We start from the raw sequence: 17588 nt of genomic DNA on the forward strand, positions 1-17588 counted from the left end.
TGTATAACATTGCAGTTTAGATTTACCCATGGTACAAATAGGTATTTTCCATTGTTCTGGTGTATAGTAATATATGATAATGGGTATAAAACAAAGTAAAATACCATATTGTACCAAGGGTTAAATTGAACCACAACATATATATATTTCTCAAGAAGAATGAGCTAATGCACAACTTTACTATCAGTGGTAATCTAATTTATGATCTTACAGACCATTTGCCTAACTTTCTTATTGTCAGTAAATTATCTTCTTTGCAAGAAAATATTAAGAAATTCAGAAGAGATTATTCAAAGCTTGATGAGCAATTAACTCATCTCATCAAAATCACTAAAAGAATTTATTACAATGACTATTTTTCAATACATTTGAATAATGGTAAGAGAATCTGGAAGGGGATAAAACAAATTATCCGATCACCCTCACAGGAAAGACAGGCGATAAATAAAATTATTTTAAATGATATTGAATGAACAGACCAAACATCAATTGCAAATGCTTTTAACAATTATTTTGCCAAAATTGGCAGTCATCTGGCAAGTAGTATTCCCAGTGCTGACAAGTCTGCCTACCGTAATGATTCGATTTAGCGCCCGGGGCGCTTATTTACTTTTGGCACCTCAAGGGAGGGCGCTTATTGGAGACAGGGCGCTTATTCGGGACAGGGCGCTTATTTAATTTTTTTAAGAAACAGCCAAATGTTCAAAACAAAACTGAAATAAATATTAAAAAACTAACAATAACAGAAACGTTAACAGTAACAAAATTGTGGAAAGTTCAGTTACTTTTAAAAAAATTGTTCATTTTAGCAGTAAATATATACATGAACGGTACAGTGAATGTTTATGAGTTTACTTTTCGACGTCGATGACTTCAGTAGGGGCAGTTATATATCCACAATTGGGGCGCTTATTAGATTAGGGGCCCTTATAAGAATGAGGGCGCTTATAAGAATGGGGGGGGGCGCTAATTGGAATAGGGGCGCTTATTGACAAAAACACATTCGAAGGGGGGCGCTTATTCGGAAGGGGGCGCTTATTTGAAGGAGGGCGCTAAATCGAATCATTACGGTATGAGTGGATGTCATCTTCTCCTCGAGATAGCTTTTTCCTGTCCCCCATTACTCCAGAGGAAATAGAAACTGAAATATCAAACCTAAAGATTGGTAAAGCAACAGGTCCACCTAGTATACCTGTTTCAATTTTAAAAATTCTTAAAGGTGTTCTGTCAGAGCCCTTACAAATAATCTTTAATGCCTCATTCCTAACTGGCATTGTTCCTGAGAGGTTCAAAATAGCTAGAGTTATACCAGTATTTAAAAAGGGATCACAGGTTAGCCTAAATAACTATCGTCCTATTTCTCTATTAACTATTTTTAATAAACTGTTAGAGAAATTTGTATTTAATAGACTATCCAATTATCTTGAAAAGAGGCACCTTATTTACAGCAAGCAATTTGGCTTTCGTTCCCATCATTCAACTGTCCATGCAGTATTACCTAGTATAATTGACAAAGTGCAAAAGGCAATTGAAGACCGCGAGTATTCCTGTGGAATATTCTTGGACTTCAGTAAAGCATTTGATACTGTTAACCATGAGATACTTATTACAACTAGAGCTCTATGGTATCCGTGGCATTGTTTAAGATTGGTTCACTTCATATCTGAGTAATAGAAATCAATTTGTATCTCTTGGTAACACTCAGTCTGATAAGGTAAATATCTCCTGTTGTGTTCCTCAGGGGTCTGTACTGGGACCCTTGCTTTTCTTAATTTATATTAATGATTTTCATAACTGCTCAAAACAATTAGATTTCCATCTGTTTGCTGATGATGCAAACTTATTTTTTAGGCATAAAAAAATTGATATACTAGAAAGCAATCTCAACAATGAACTCAGTAAAGTTCATTCCTGGTTATGTGGAAACAAGCTTTCCTTAAATATTGAGAAGTCAAATTTTGTTTTGTTCCACCCAATCCAAAAAAAACTACCTAAGTCAGTTTCCTTATCAATCAATAATAAATCATTGACTCAAGAAATTTCCATTAGATACTGTACCTAGGAATTTATATTGACTCGAATCTTAACTGGAAAAGTCAAATTAATTTCATTGCAAAAAAGATTAAACAAAGTATAGGAATTCTTTCTAAACTTCGCTATTATCTTAACAGTAAAACCTTGCTGGACCTTTATTATGCTCTTGTTTATCCATTTTTAACATATTGTTTAATAGCTTGGGGTAATACTTATCAAACTTCTTTGCAACCTCTTTTTGTATTACAAAAAAAGCCATTAGAATTACAACTTTCTCTAGCTTTTCTGAACATACAAGTCCACTTTTCAAAGATTTAAATGTTATCAAATTATTTGATGAAGTAACTTTTCACATTGCTGTTTTTATGTACAAATTTAAAAACCAACTTCTCCCTTCTAATTTTGATGTTTTTTTCACTTCGGCAAAAGAAACTCATTGTTACAATACAAGATTTTCCTCTAGAATGACTTATGCTTTACCCAAAACCAGAACAAATTATGGAATCTTTAATATTAGATATCAGGGCGCTAAAATCTGGAATGCTATCAGTGATGACATTAAGCTTCTGTCACTTAAACAATTTAAGAAAAAATATAAATTAAGCATTATTGCAAGCTATTAACTGAACCTTTCATATTTATAACTCTAGATTTAACTCTGCTAGTTAACCTGTCCGTATACTTCATTTTCCATCTTTTTTACATTAATTTTTCTTTAAGCCTACTTAGTTTTGTTTTTGTGTGTTTGTGTGTTGTATAGTTTGCTATGTAAATGTTAAGTATACCTGACCTTTTTATAAATTATTGTAATAAAAACTAAGTATGGCTGCCCAATCTTGTTAGCCAATCGTGGTTATTCTGGGCAGCCATGCACTTTACTTTATTTCTTTTATTATTGTATTGTTAATTTAATTGAATGTAAAGGGTTCAAAATAAAGTTGTTGTTGTTAGAATACCACTGTAGACATGCTGTATGTCAATGTAAAAAGTACTTGACAGTGCAAAAAAATAATGACGACCTACATGTTCATGTAAACACAACAAACTGCAAATAAATAAAATAACTACTGTGCACTGTCTTGAAATGCCCTGATTTAACAGTGCCTATTAATTTTTTCTTTTAGCAACATCATCAAAACTATTTATTTGCCACAAAAGTAATTATTTACAATTTGCACAGTTCATGTAGAGTGAGGAAATTCGAGAAGCCACCAGGCTTATAGGAGAGGCCACTTGGGTTATCATAAAAATATGATAATAACAATAATAAATTATAATAGTTATAATATAATAATGTCTTATAATTCTTATATGAGAAGATAAAATACATTGATAGATAGATAGATAGATAGATAGATACTTTATTAGCGTGAAATAATCTTAGCTTTACGGCTAGTTTACAGTTATTTCACGAAATTAAAAAACTAAAATCTAAATTAATTAAAATATATACAATATAAAAATGCTAGCTACTATAGATAATATAATTAACATGATTATACATATAAACATATACATATAAACCTTTTCCGCATTCCACTTCAGGCATACAAACAATAGTGCCAAAATGAGGTTGGGTTGGACATTTTCATGCACCTCTCGTATTTTTGTCCACCCTAACCTAGACTCGGTGCCATTGTTCGTTGGAATTTTGAGAAAGTCTATTGATATACATGTATATCTAAAGTTACATTGATTAACTATTAAAAGTTATAAATTACTGGTATTAACTGTAAGTTATAAAATGAGTAAAATAACAGACATTACAAATAGTTTTAATTTTCTGTGTGTACATGAATATTAAGTTGTAACCTTCCTTTACAACAGCAAACAGTATATGTACATGTATGCACTGTCACATCTAAACATTTACAAATGTAAGTGTATAAGCTGTAAGAGGTATTCAACACAGCATTTACAATGTACAGTAAGTGGTACACACAATTGTTTATGTTTTTTCTTTTTCTTTTCTTATTTTTTTTTTTTGTGGTAGCCACAATTACTGTTGGACAAGTAGTTTACATTTATGAAGACATTGATAGTAAGTATTATAAAAAATGTGACATTACTTAATTCTGGAGGACAACAGTCAATCACAGAGGAAGGCGACGAAGACATACCAAGGCATGGAAGAGATTCAACTGTTAGAGAAAACAAAGAAATTTTGTTACCAATGAAATAACCATTTAATATGATAGTTCCATATACCTTATTGTTATTTATTTTCGCGGGAACTTAATTTCGCGAAAATGGAACGGGGATATTTCGCGAGACTTAATTTTTGCGATTTGGCCAAAACTACGTAATTAGCATAAAAAATACAATAGAAATCGTTTAAAATTAATTTTCGCTGGTCTTTAATTTTGCGATTTTTTAAAAATCGCGAAGATTAAGTCCCGCGAAAAAAAAGTAACAATAAGGTATTTTAAAAGTCTAAACCTTGTAACATTAACATCATGTAAAGATAGTAATTATTTTTAATGTCAAACCACAAACAAAAAGATTTTAAATAAACTTCCTCAAGTCATTATAAGAACTTATTGAACTTGTAAGTGAAATTTTGACTCATTTTAATGTTACATGTAACATGAATAACATGTATACATGTACATGTAGCAATACAGTCTGTTACATGTAGATCTCTCATTAATAGACAGGCACATTTAAAATGAGACTGAGTGTATTATGGAAGGTTAAAAACTAAATAAATGTAGTGTTTTTGTTTGTTTGTTTGTCTGTGAAGTTAGATCGATTTTGTGTTACCCCAAAGGTCTTTATCAGTGGCCTAAGGCCACTTGCCCATTAGGCACGTGATAGATATAATCCACTAGGCCCAGACTACTGGACAGGACTTTCTTTGCATAAAGTATGCGAACACATATCCACTAGCTTCAACCTGAAAATCATCTGGTCTTGAAATTGCAGAAGGGCATGTACATGTACAATGTAAGACCAAAGTAGAAGTCATGTTATTACTAATGTGAGTATAACAGGCCCTTAGAGGATGTTACTTCCTTGATTGCACCTTTAGTACCTTGGCAGTGATTTCCACAGATAGAGGAGCAGAGAAACAAACTTGAAGGGCAAAGAACAAATTATGAAGGCCAGAAGGTTGTGTGATCAAGATATGTTAACGTATCTCCTGGGCTCAAATTACAATGAAATCACCCGACTTGATCAGGACCACACTGTCTGCGGTTCATGTACATGTAAAACAGTAGCAAGCTTATCCTTCAGAGAGTGCCATTGAGTTTAATTTTTTTTTAGGAGAGAGACTTGCATAATTTCTGAGTAGTACACTCTAATTTAATTACTTTTGCAATTTTATTTTATCTTCCTTCATTGTAATTTGTAGAAAAGCATTTGTTAAGAATTAAAATCCGTTTTAAATACAATAGCTACAGTATGGCGACTGTAAAGAATTTACATATACATGTAACTGTAAATGTGAAATTATGTGTACAAGATTCTGTCTAGACTGTATTTATTCTGCTGGTTTAGGCTCGATATCTCGAGAATAAAAGTTCTCTCTTACTCTACCAACTGAGGATAATCCAATTACAAGGATTCTAAAGGATGAACATCGAATACAGAATTTCAAAATGGCTTCTCAAAGAAAAGCAATATTCAACATGTCTCAAAAACAATCAAAACACTCGGTCTCATAACAATGACATCATCACACACAATCATGTTAAAATTCGTGTATAGTAAAATCAAGGCTAACAGCTTCAGATCTATTATCGCAGCTTTACCCAGGAGATTCTTCACCATTATAAACCTGCCAAAAAATGTGTTAAATTATGCCAATTTTTTTTTAAAAAAAAACATAAAAGGTAAAGATGAAACAGTAGTAATTTTAGTTGAATTGTGAACTTTTTGATACAAGCATGAAACTTGGCACAATGAAAGTGGTCACCAACAGAAGTTTTTTCAGATATAGTGCCAAGTCTGAAAACCACCGGTTACCATGGAAACCGTAATTTATTAAAATCAATGAAATTTCATGAAATATTTGTTTGTCTATCAACTTTATTTATCTCAAAATTTACAAAAATAATTAAAAAAAAAAGAAAAGGACCAAAAAGGAATTGCGCGAAAGGGAAAATAATGTTACCCATGCGAGGCGCAACCCTAAGAATGGCGATAAAAATCTTAAATGTTTTAAAAAAATACAATAAATCTAATTAATTACTTATAGTTAAAAATTATGGTTAAAAATCTAATTGATTACTTATAGCTATAGTTAGAAAACAAGATGCAGATAATATAAGGCACCAAAACTTGAGAGCGGTGGCAAGGGCAGTTACGGAAGAGGAACTAGGTGCAAGGCATGTCAATATTACAGGTAGTGTCCAGTAAAGTAAAATAAGTGGTGCGCAGAAAATAAACTAAAGGCTAGAAAATTTGTTACGAGGGGCGAGATTACAGATAGTGTTCCAAGGTTTTACAATTCTATTGAAAAAAGAGGCTTGAAAAGTTGCGGTTTTACAGTAAGCAGGTTTAAGTACGAGGGTGGGGTTCTTAGAGCGGGACCAGCCATGTTTGACAAAAGTAACATATCGATCAATATTTAGGTAAGTGTATCCAGAAATACAGTTATAGAAAAATAATAGATCTCTCAGTTCCCTGTCATATGTTTGTGGTAGCAAGCGAAGAGTCAGCAGTCGTTGTTTGTAGGACATCTCGCCGATTCTTGTTCTTAGTATCCAGCGAGTGGCGCGCCTCTGGACTCTTTCTAGGATCGTTCTCAAATTGACACTAGCAGGAGCAGTTGGTTTACAGACAAATACTATTGTGTCAGGTAGTGATACCAAATCGCGCCTACAACATTTAGAATCAAATGCTGTAATTTAGACTGTTCACAGCCCTATATTTCCCTATTTTTCTTCTGTTAGCGAACGGTTCACCGATCGCGAGAGACCTGGACACTAGCGCAAAACGAAATCCGCAAGGGAGCAGAGGGCAGGGAACGAAAAAATCTTTTCCCATGCAATAATTTCCAACTAAATTATTGGTATAAAACAGATGTTAAAAAATAACAATTGTAAGCCTAATTTAAAGCATTCATATCAGTATTTATGAATAAAAATCTACAATAAAAGGTTTATAAAAGTACAGAAGAAGTACTTCGTGGGGGAGGGGCCTCTCGGCTGAAAATTTCATTGCTGTTTACTAGCTGAAAATGGGAAATTGGCGTTGGCACTATATCAAGAATTGATTAGTATGCCAATGCTTGTAATCTTGCAAAGTTTGGTGCTTGTATCAAAAATCGCACAATTCAGGAGCTAAGCCGCCGGACTACAGTGGTGGCTGATAAGCTGGTAAAGTGCACTGTGTCATTAAGGACAATTATGCATTTTCAAGTTTTAAGTGTCTTTAAATATCTATTTGTCGCATTTTCCAGGCATAACTAATCGATGATCAATGACATCAATTGGTAATCAATGAGTAATCGATGGGTAATCAGTTGATTAGTCATTGATTATTGGCGATGATCAATGAGTAATCGATGACTAATCGAAGCCGAAAAATTTTGTGGCCTATCGATTACCGGTACTCATCGATGACATCGATTACTCATTGATGTAATTGATTACCTATTGATGTTATTGTTAACTCATCGATGAACCATCGCTTACTCATTGACTATTATGCTGTGCACAAAAGACACATTTCTTGCTTTCTTGTACCATTTTTTTCGTTTGTGATTTTTTATCTGTGTAAGACATATTTTTCTTTGTAACTGGCGTTTCTGCTGACGAAATTACGCCTTCATAAAAGGTCAAATATAAACCTTCTGGCATGTCGAGACGTGAAGTGCTTATCACAAAACAGATGATTCTTAATTGTGCAATATGTCTGATATTTCACTTTACCCAACTCTTTATTCACTAACAAAACAACTTAACACGAACTAACTCGTCTGAAAATGAAACTAACAAGTTCGCTGATAAGAATCGACTACGTGGTTATAGATTTTGCTCCGTTGATGTTTGTCGGGATGTTTGTCAGCAAAGTAAAACTACTTCGGGGGAAACAGCCGGCATAAGCAGTTGCATTACGCACCGAAATGAGACGATATCGATGAGTAATGAATGAAATCAATGACTAATCAATGCAATCAATGACTAATCGATGCAATCGATGACTAATCGATAACCAAAAATTTTGTGGCCTATCGATTAGTCATCGATTACTCATTGATCATCGGCAATAATCAATGACTAATCAACTCATTACCTATCGATTGCCTATTGATTACTCGTTGATTTCATTGATGCCATTGATGTCATCGATTAGTTATGCCTGGCATTTTACATGTAATACGTGTACAATGTATTTGTTATATGATAACTTACAGTCAGTAATATCGCTAAACAAAAAGTTTAACAAACAGCTCAAAACAGCACCATGAACTGACTTGTTCTGGTTTTCTGGAGAAAATGAACATGTTTCTATTTGGAATTGGACATTGTCTTTTCATAATAAGCCAGACCATAATTCTATAAAAAATGAATGGACCTTTTTAAGGGATTAGCTAAATTCTCATTAGGTAAATTTATTTTATTTTTACGTAATAATAATAATAATAACAGTAATAATAATAATAATTAATACATGTATTTACATGGCACAAATTAGCATGTAATTATGATCAAATGCCTCACAAATGAAATTGAAGTACCGGTAATACTAAAAATGACTGATTTAAAAATTGTCTTCACTGTATTTACAATTATGTACATTTGACTAAAAAAGAGATTAATTAATTAAAAAGCTTAAAAAAGGACATTAATAGATAATGTACAATTAAAGCAGCTGTATTGCTGGGGGTTTTTTCACGCCAGTGACGCTACTGTCATGCACAGCAAAATAATAAATTCAAATCTATTGAATCAAAAAAATCTTGAATATTACAGGCTGTAGAAAATTACTAGATAGTCTACTTGTCTAAGTCTCAGGTCTGTACGGTATTCTGTACTCGAAATATCCGTCAAAATGTTCCACATAAATTTCGAGAGCACAGTATGGAAATGTCATGATGGTGCCTGTGGAGGGGCACCAAGATGGCGGCTAGAAATCAATGAAAACATCTGGCACTCACATCTGCTATAAAAAGAAGTCAGTTCACCCTAATGAACAAATAAATATTCACATTAACACTTCTCGCAAAAACTGAACTGTTTAGGTTGTTAACAATAACAGGATGAGGCATTTTTTTAAGCATGTGTGACAGCTTTCTGGCGGCCATCTAGATGCTGCCATCTGTGTGCTGTTAAAGACGGCAGATCCAGTCGCGCTGAAAACCTTCAGCCACCTAATAGCCAGTGAAGGATAAGAACTCAGGGGTCATGCGATTCTGGATTGTAGAATATTGATGACGTCACATGAAAACCAAGAATGCTTGCTGTGAGAGTTGCTCACATACAGTACATGTGTAGCGTAATGGTTGCTCGGCACATACATGTCTTTTGGTCAAACACAACTTACATGTACATGTAATCGACTTTTTCTCAGGTTCAGAATTAAAAGGAATGCTTCTAAAACCCACTATTATTGAGTCATTTTTCTTAATGTACAAGACAGAACACTAAACTTTGCATCTGTGACCGGGAAGTCAAGTTCTTCTTGCCTATGAGTTGTTTGGCTAAACGGCCTGTTCGCTTACGTCTCATATCGATGTACTGTAAGTTTAATATATCAACTGTAATAAATATTATTGTAATAAGGTCTACCAGTCCGCAGCTTTAGTGTACTACACTACAGAGTGAAACTGACTATCTTTCGATAAAAAACAAACATTGACTACGTCATTAGCTAGACTTGCCACAAGTCGACTCTTTTGGTCAAACACAACTTACATGTACATGTAATCGACTTTTTCTCAAGTTCAGGATTACATAGCCTGAATTTCAGACATCCCTCTGTGCTCGCCTGCTTGCCAGAAGGAACGTCTGAACACATTTGGGCTTAATGCCGTCCGGTGACGTCACTACCCGAAAACCGGGTAGTGATTTTGATTGGTTGATTTAAAAATTATTTGCATAATTATGTGAAATTATGACTGAATTTTACCGCGCGAGGATTGTAATTTGAAAAAGTTTGGAAAGAGTTCGAAAGAGTTCACCTTCCCAGAAATGAATTGATTAGTCATTTACCTTGAGTTTATTACTTTATTAGTTTACCTACGGATGAAGAATACTAATGGAAATCGGTAGGTTTTAATTTGGCGGCATTCGTCGCTTCGACATGCAGTGCAGTGTTTTGCCAAATTTATATGTAATCTTGTTTTGTCAACAAAGCCGCTCGACGCTTATGTCCTGCAGCCTCGATGAGCCAGTGATTTCTGAACTCAGTGCCCACGGTCAAGTAGGATATTTTTGTATTGAATTCCGTTTCTTGATGCCTCTGAAACCGTCGAAATTGATTTATTTATTTAAGTACTCACGAGTGTGTTGTATTTGTCCGTTGCGTAACATATTACATTTTGATCGCTAGATAAAGCAAATCAGTTTAGATTAAATCGCTTCCGTAAAAGAATATAGCCTGCAGTCGATTAAAATATCATTCATTTGTCTCAAGTTTTTAATAGTTTACTATTAAAACAATTTTATACCCTGTAATCCTTTATTTAAGCGATTTTTCTTTCACAATTTCATGGCCTCGACAGAAACTTTTCCGCATGAATTAACACCAAAGCGTAGTGACGTCACCGGACGGCATTAGGCCCGAATGTGTTCAGACGTTCCTTCTGGCAAGCAGGCGAGCACAGAGGGATGTCTGAAATTCAGGCTAAGGATTACAAGGAATGCTTCTAAAACCCACTATTATTGAGTCATTTTCCTAATGTACAAGGCAGAACACAAACTAAACTTTGCATTTGTGACCGGAAAGTCAAGTTCTTCTTGCCTATGAGTTGTTTGGCTAAACGGCCTGTTCGCTTACGTCTCATATCGATGTACTGTAAGTTTAATATATCAACTGTAATAAATATTATTGTAATAAGGTCTACCAGTCCGCAGCTTTAGTGTACTACACTACAGAGTGAAACTGACTATCTTTCGATAAAAAACAAACATTGACTACGCCATTAGCTAGACTTGCCACAAGTCGACTCTTTTGATCAAACACAACTTACATGTACATGTAATCGACTTTTTCTCAAGTTCAGGATTAAAAGGAATGCTTCTAAAACCCACTATTATTGAGTCATTTTTCTTAATGTACAAGGCAGAACACAAACTAAACTTTGCATCTGTGACCGGGAAGTCAAGTTCTTCTTGCCTATGAGTTGTTTGGCTAAACGGCCTTTTCGCTTACGTCTCATATCGATGTACTGTAAGTTTAATATATCAACTGTAATAAATATTATTGTAATAAGGTCTACCAGTCCGCAGCTTTAGTGTACTACACTACAGAGTGAAACTGACTATCTTTCGATAAAAAACAAACATTGACTACGCCATTAGCTAGACTTGCCACAAGTCGACTCTTTTGGTCAAACACAACTTACATGTACATGTAATCGACTTTTTCTCAAGTTCAGGATTAAAAGGAATGCTTCTAAAACCCACTATTATTGAGTCATTTTTCTTAATGTACAAGGCAGAACATAAAACTTTGCATCTGTGACCGGGAAGTCAAGTTCTTCTTGCCTATGAGTTGTTTGGCTAAACGGCCTTTTCGCTTACGTCTCATATCGATGTACTGTAAGTTTAATATATCAACTGTAATAAATATTATTGTAATAAGGTCTACCAGTCCGCAGCTTTAGTGTACTACACTACAGAGTGAAACTGACTATCTTTCGTTAAAAAACAAACATTGACTACGCCATTAGCTAGACTTGCCACAAGTCGACTCTTTTGAGCGACGAAGTCGCGATAGCGAGCGACAGCGACAGCGAGCGGAGAGCGACAGCGAACGTTAGCGAAAGGACCGCAATTCATCTGTCCAAGACAAACATTTAAAACTGCCAAATAGAAACGAGGAACGTAGAATATTGAGCTTTTCCTGAATACAAATATAGACACCTTGGCTAGATGAAATACGCGTTTCTTCCCTTTTCTTTCCAACTAATAAACCTTTTTCGCATCCGCCATTTTTGTCTACTTACAATTGCACAATTACCACTTATTTGATGTCTTTTGCTGCTTATTTTTTCACTCTCCTGCAACAAAATTATCCAAGGAAATAAAATTACTCACTTTGAATCTTCCTGCGCTGAAAGCGTCTTCTTGAAGCAAAGAACAAATCACTTAAACAACAAGATAAACCCGCCATTGAACAACACTGCCAAAAATGACTTGCTGCTTCGAAGTCTACTTCTTCACAAATGGCGCCTTACACAGACAAGCCAATCACCGAATGCGAAGAATGACACGTGACAAAATGATGATTACTGATTGGTGGATTAGTGGAATACCAGTGCTGTGCAGTGTAGCCACCCCTTCAGTAATTTCCCGGAGTCCAGTAGTTTTCCGAATGGTTTTGTGGTCATTTGTCGGCGACATTTTCGGGACTCTGTAAAGTGCGGATACGGACGGCGGATGCGGACGGCGGACGGCGGACGACGGACGGCGGATGGCAAAAAAAAAAATTCAATAAATAAAATAAAATTCAAAAAAATAAAAAATAATTAAAATTATTTTTTCTCAAAGGGTTCTTCTGATTGATTCACAGCGCGGGCAAGGTTCTCCTATCTCTTCCCACAGGCCACGGTAACGCTTTCGTGAGTTTCATTTCGCGGCGAGACGAACGAACCCATGACAGTTTTTCTCTCCAAAATCGATGTAGTTGCTCACAAACCGATTTTTGAAAGGGAAAATAAGCTGTGGAATTGAAGGCCTTGAAGTTCTCCAAAAGGCGAGTATTCATTCTCCATATTGACAAAGTGAAGTTATAGTTTTATGACCGTGGTTTGTCAATCGTTGTTTGTGTATTCGCACTGATTTCACGCCATTGCGGTTAACTGCAAGTCGGCGCTTTACAGACTCGATTTATCCTTTCAAACGCCTTGCTTCTCTGCTACTTTTCTCCAAACTCGAATACTACTTATCGCCATTCAAGAAAATGAGATGCTTTATTTAAAAACAGTCAAATTAATTCTCGGAATATTGTGCCTTGTGCAGGCGACCGAAGTTCATAAGCTTATTTCAGCTTCATTCAAGTTTCCCTTTAATTTTGCAAACTATTTATCAAAACAAAATACTGTGGAAATCAACATTGACGTTTTTGACTCGTTAAATACAAATCCCAGCCTGCAAATAAATATATATACTACCATTTTCATTTTTGGAGCGACCGTGAAAGGCAAACTTTTTTTGCGTTTTCTCACGTGTAAAACATTCAAGTTTGTCTAGACAAACTGTCGCGTTTTACAAGTAAACCATTCAACGTGGGTGTCGGTAAAACGCCGACTCGGGTCGGGGCCGGGGCCGAGGTTGGGGTCAATATTTTATTTATTTTTTTTTTTTTAATTGACTGATTCACTGAAAAATTCACAAAAAAAAATATAAAGTTTATATTAGCGTGTGGGTCATTTCGAGTCGAAAAAAAGAGCATTTTCTTCACAAATTCGGCACAAATCTTGATCCTTATAAGATCAAGAGTATAAAAGAAGAAATTTGTGGTCTAACAGGCGACAGCTTGGCGGATAGAATTCTCTGCCGACTTCTTTCTGAGCGCTATCTCCTCGCCAACACAGCATAAACTTTTGTCTAGTTTTCTAGTTCAAGTTTGTCTAGACAAACTTGAATGTTTTACACGTGAGAAAACGCAAAAAAAGTTTGCCTTTCACGGTCGCTCCAAAAATGAAAATGGTAGTATATATATTTATTTGCAGGCTGGGATTTGTATTTAACGAGTCAAAAACGTCAATGTTGATTTCCACAGTATTTTGTTTTGATAAATAGTTTGCAAAGGGAAACTTGAATGAAGCTGAAATAAGCTTATGTACTTCGGTCGCCTGCACAAGGCACAATATTCCGAGAATTAATTTGACTGTTTTTAAATAAAGCATCTCATTTTCTTGAATGGCGATAAGTAGTATTCGAGTTTGGAGAAAAGTAGCAGAGAAGCAAGGCGTTTGAAAGGATAAATCGAGTCTGTAAAGCGCCGACTTGCAGTTAACCGCAATGGCGTGAAATCAGTGCGAATACACAAACAACGATTGACAAACCACGGTCATAAAACTATAACTTCACTTTGTCAATATGGAGAATGAATACTCGCCTTTTGGAGAACTTCAAGGCCTTCAATTCCACTGCTTATTTTCCCTTTCAAAAATCGGTTTGTGAGCAACTACATCGATTTTGGAGAGCAAAACTGTCATGGGTTCGTTCGTCTCGCCGCGAAATGAAACTCACGAAAGCGTTACCGTGGCCTGTGGGAAGAGATAGGAGAACCTTGCCCGCGCTGTGAACCAATCAGAAGAACCCTTTGAGAAAAAATATTTTTAATTATTTTTTATTTTTTTTATTTTATTTTTTGAATTTTTTTTTTGCCATCCGCCGTCCGCCGTCCGTCGTCCGCCATCCGCCGTCCGCATCCTCACTTTACAGAGTCCCGACATTTTCTGAGAATCATATGCGTGGATTCCGAGAATTTAGATCAAAAACATGCCAGCCCGCCGCCACATTGGATTTGGGGTTGTCCTAAAACCCGGAATGCCGGAAACCTGGAAAACCGGAATGCCAGAAATCCGGATAAGAAAGTCCGGAATCCTAAAACCCGGAATGACCTTTTTTGTGTACGTCTTTTCAAGATAAATACGTGGAAATATGTTAATTTTTTGGGGAAATTGGAAGTTTGTTACGAGTTTCCAATTACGTTGCAAGTTAGCGAATCAAATTGTCAATTTCGATACCTGAAGTTCCTAACTTCGGCCCGATTTAGCTAGCTGAGGAGAAACAAAACATGTTTGTGCAGGAGCCCATTACTAGTAATGGGCTCCTGGTCATGGCGATATCCAAACTCAGTGATTTTAAAGGATACAAGTTTCAGCGGGGATATTCCAGCAATTCTTGCGGCTCAAGTTGCAAAACACTTATTTGAACAAATAGTCGACGTCAATAAAAACATTACATTGTTTTTAACTTGTGCAGATTAAAACCTTCTGTAGTTATGTTTTCAACAAGGGCTTTGCTACGCTTAATCGTTGGGAAAAAGCCATAAAAATAAAAATATAAAAGGCTCACAAACTTTAAATCAATGTTTAGCGAGCCGCAAACATGCATGTTGGCGTGACAAATTAGTCGTCCCTGTCGTTTCGCTTCCGCTTCGATTAAAATCAACTTTATGTAAAGATGGGTAAGTTTAGATTATACCTCGCAAAAAGCGTAAAAAATATATTTTTGTACAAAAACGGAAAATTTGACCAAATATCTGCCTGCATAAAATTCATTTATCGGCAAATTACTTGCGTGATCGCTAGTGCGAAACGTTGTCTGACACTTCAACTGAATTATTGCTTCCATCATCAAGCGACGAATATCGACGGTGTTTGATTGATACCCATTTTCGAAAGGACGCGTTCATGCTTAGATGCAATAGACGGTATGTGAATTTATAACCCACTCATTATTTTTTGCGCGCGCTCATTGGACAAAACACATCACGTGGTACAAATTCGGACGACGGGTATCAGCGAATATACCCAGTCCGATTTGATATCTGTCGCCCGATTTTGTAGGCAAGCACAAAACAAACAAATGAAGACATCTTATTTAATTTTAACTTTTGATGAAATCACGGAGTTAAAAAGTCACGTAAACCATCAACTTACATTTGTTCCAACCACAGTTACGCCGGGTTTATTACGTAGGTTTTTCCCTATAAATTTACTGGCGATAAAGCGCGTTGTAGAAATTAGTCGGAGGGTTATAAAATAAATAAACCCCTTTCTGGCTCGCTGGTATATTGAAGGATAATGCCCTTGGCTGAAAGATTGTCCTCAAAATTTCACAGTTGCCCTCGAAGCTTCGCTTCTCGGCCAACTGTTCATTTTTCGACAATCTTTCAGCCTTGGGCATTATCCTCCAATATACCAGCCGCCTGAAGGGGTTTATTTACTAAGTAATGCTTCCACTCACTATCAGTCAGAACATTGATCAGAAGGTTGTTATTGCTTGTTCGTCAAACAAATATTGTGCAACTTGAGCCACAAGAATCACTGGAATATTCCCGCCGCAACTTGTTTCTTTGTTCCTTTAAAATCATTGAGTTCAGATATCGCCATGACTTTGAAACAATATGTTTTGTTTCTCCTCGGGCCGAAGTTGGGAACCGGAACTTTGTATAGAAATTGACAATTTGAGTCGCTAACTCGCAACGTAATTGAAAACTCGTAACAAACTTCCAATTTCCCAAAAAATAACATATTTCCACGTATTTATCTTGAAAAGACGTACACAAAAAAGGTCATTCCGGGTTTTAGGATTCCGGGCTTTCTTATCCGGATTTCCGGCATTCCGGTTTTCCGGGTTTCCAGCATTCCGGGTTTTAGGACAACCCCAAATCCAATGTATCGTCCAGGAGTCGCTTCAGAGCAAGATTTTCAATGCTTGATTCATTTGTCCGAAGTGACATGTTTTCAGATAAAACCGTTAACGTTTTAAAAGTAAAACTTTGCGCTAAATTCGTCACGCTTCATGGATGAACGCAAATGACAGTAAGAACATTCAAGAACGTTTCACAAAATTATTTGCCGTCACATTTTACATTTCGAGCATTAACGGTGCCTATAAAAAAATTTCTTTGTTTACTGACGTTTTCTTAAATGTGTTTTAAAAATAACGCGTTGGTTTTACACCGTAACTAGCGAGGTGATATGGATATCCACATAAATTAAGTGCGGCGCTTATTCGAGGGCGGCGATTATTTGAGGGCGGCAGTTATTTAAAATTTGGCCGCCGAAAAGAATCTTATATTTTACAGTAATTGAACTGAATAGCATCTTTTGGTTGCCAGTATTCGTCTCTTGCTGAAGAGAGAAGTGGCGCTAAGTGCCCTGGCAAAGTTCGCGGCCTTCACAGCATTTATGGAACTACGTATTGTAAGAATGGTGGATAGAAAAACTAATGGGTGAGCGGAAAAAACAATCACTTTGAACTGCAAAACATCGCTTTGGCTGGAAAGACATGTCAAAGTATGTTTTAGAGTTGCTTTGTAGGACTTGTAGTGATTTTTAAGGTAAACGGAATTCATCAAATAAGCACCGCATCGGGACTGCGGCGCTTATCCGGGGACGGCGCTTGTTAACTTTTTTGGCCCAAATGCGACGCTTATTCGAGGGCGGCGCTTATTCGAGTAAATACGGTACATGGATTATAATTTTGCAAATATGCAATCCAAGTTAGCACCGTATTAAAAACTACTTCTACTATAAACCGGCTCTTTTATTTTCTCAGAAGATCACTTATAAAAAATAAATTAGTGTTTACTGCTTTACACCCCCCCCCCCCTCGTGCTCACCATCTTACATAATGTTCGCCAACAATAGTCAGGTCGTGTGTTTTCTCAACGTTTTATTTCTACAAAATAATGTCCAA

General features: G+C 35.9%; 1 long non-coding RNA gene across 1 annotated transcript; it reads right to left on the bottom strand.

Moving 5' to 3' along the window:
• Positions 1 to 3793: 3793 nt before the first annotated feature.
• Positions 3794 to 12371, bottom strand: LOC144661355 (uncharacterized). The gene is made up of 2 exons (XR_013572263.1): positions 12246 to 12371; positions 3794 to 4175 (listed from the first exon to the last, which is right to left on the bottom strand). It is a non-coding gene; the product is annotated as an uncharacterized LOC144661355 (long non-coding RNA).
• Between the last annotated feature and the right edge of the window lie 5217 nt (positions 12372 to 17588).

Source organism: Oculina patagonica, chromosome 7 (assembly GCF_052425735.1).
Source record: "Oculina patagonica isolate OP01 chromosome 7, crgOcupat, whole genome shotgun sequence".
In the NCBI taxonomy this organism is placed as follows: domain Eukaryota; kingdom Metazoa; phylum Cnidaria; class Anthozoa; order Scleractinia; family Oculinidae; genus Oculina; species Oculina patagonica.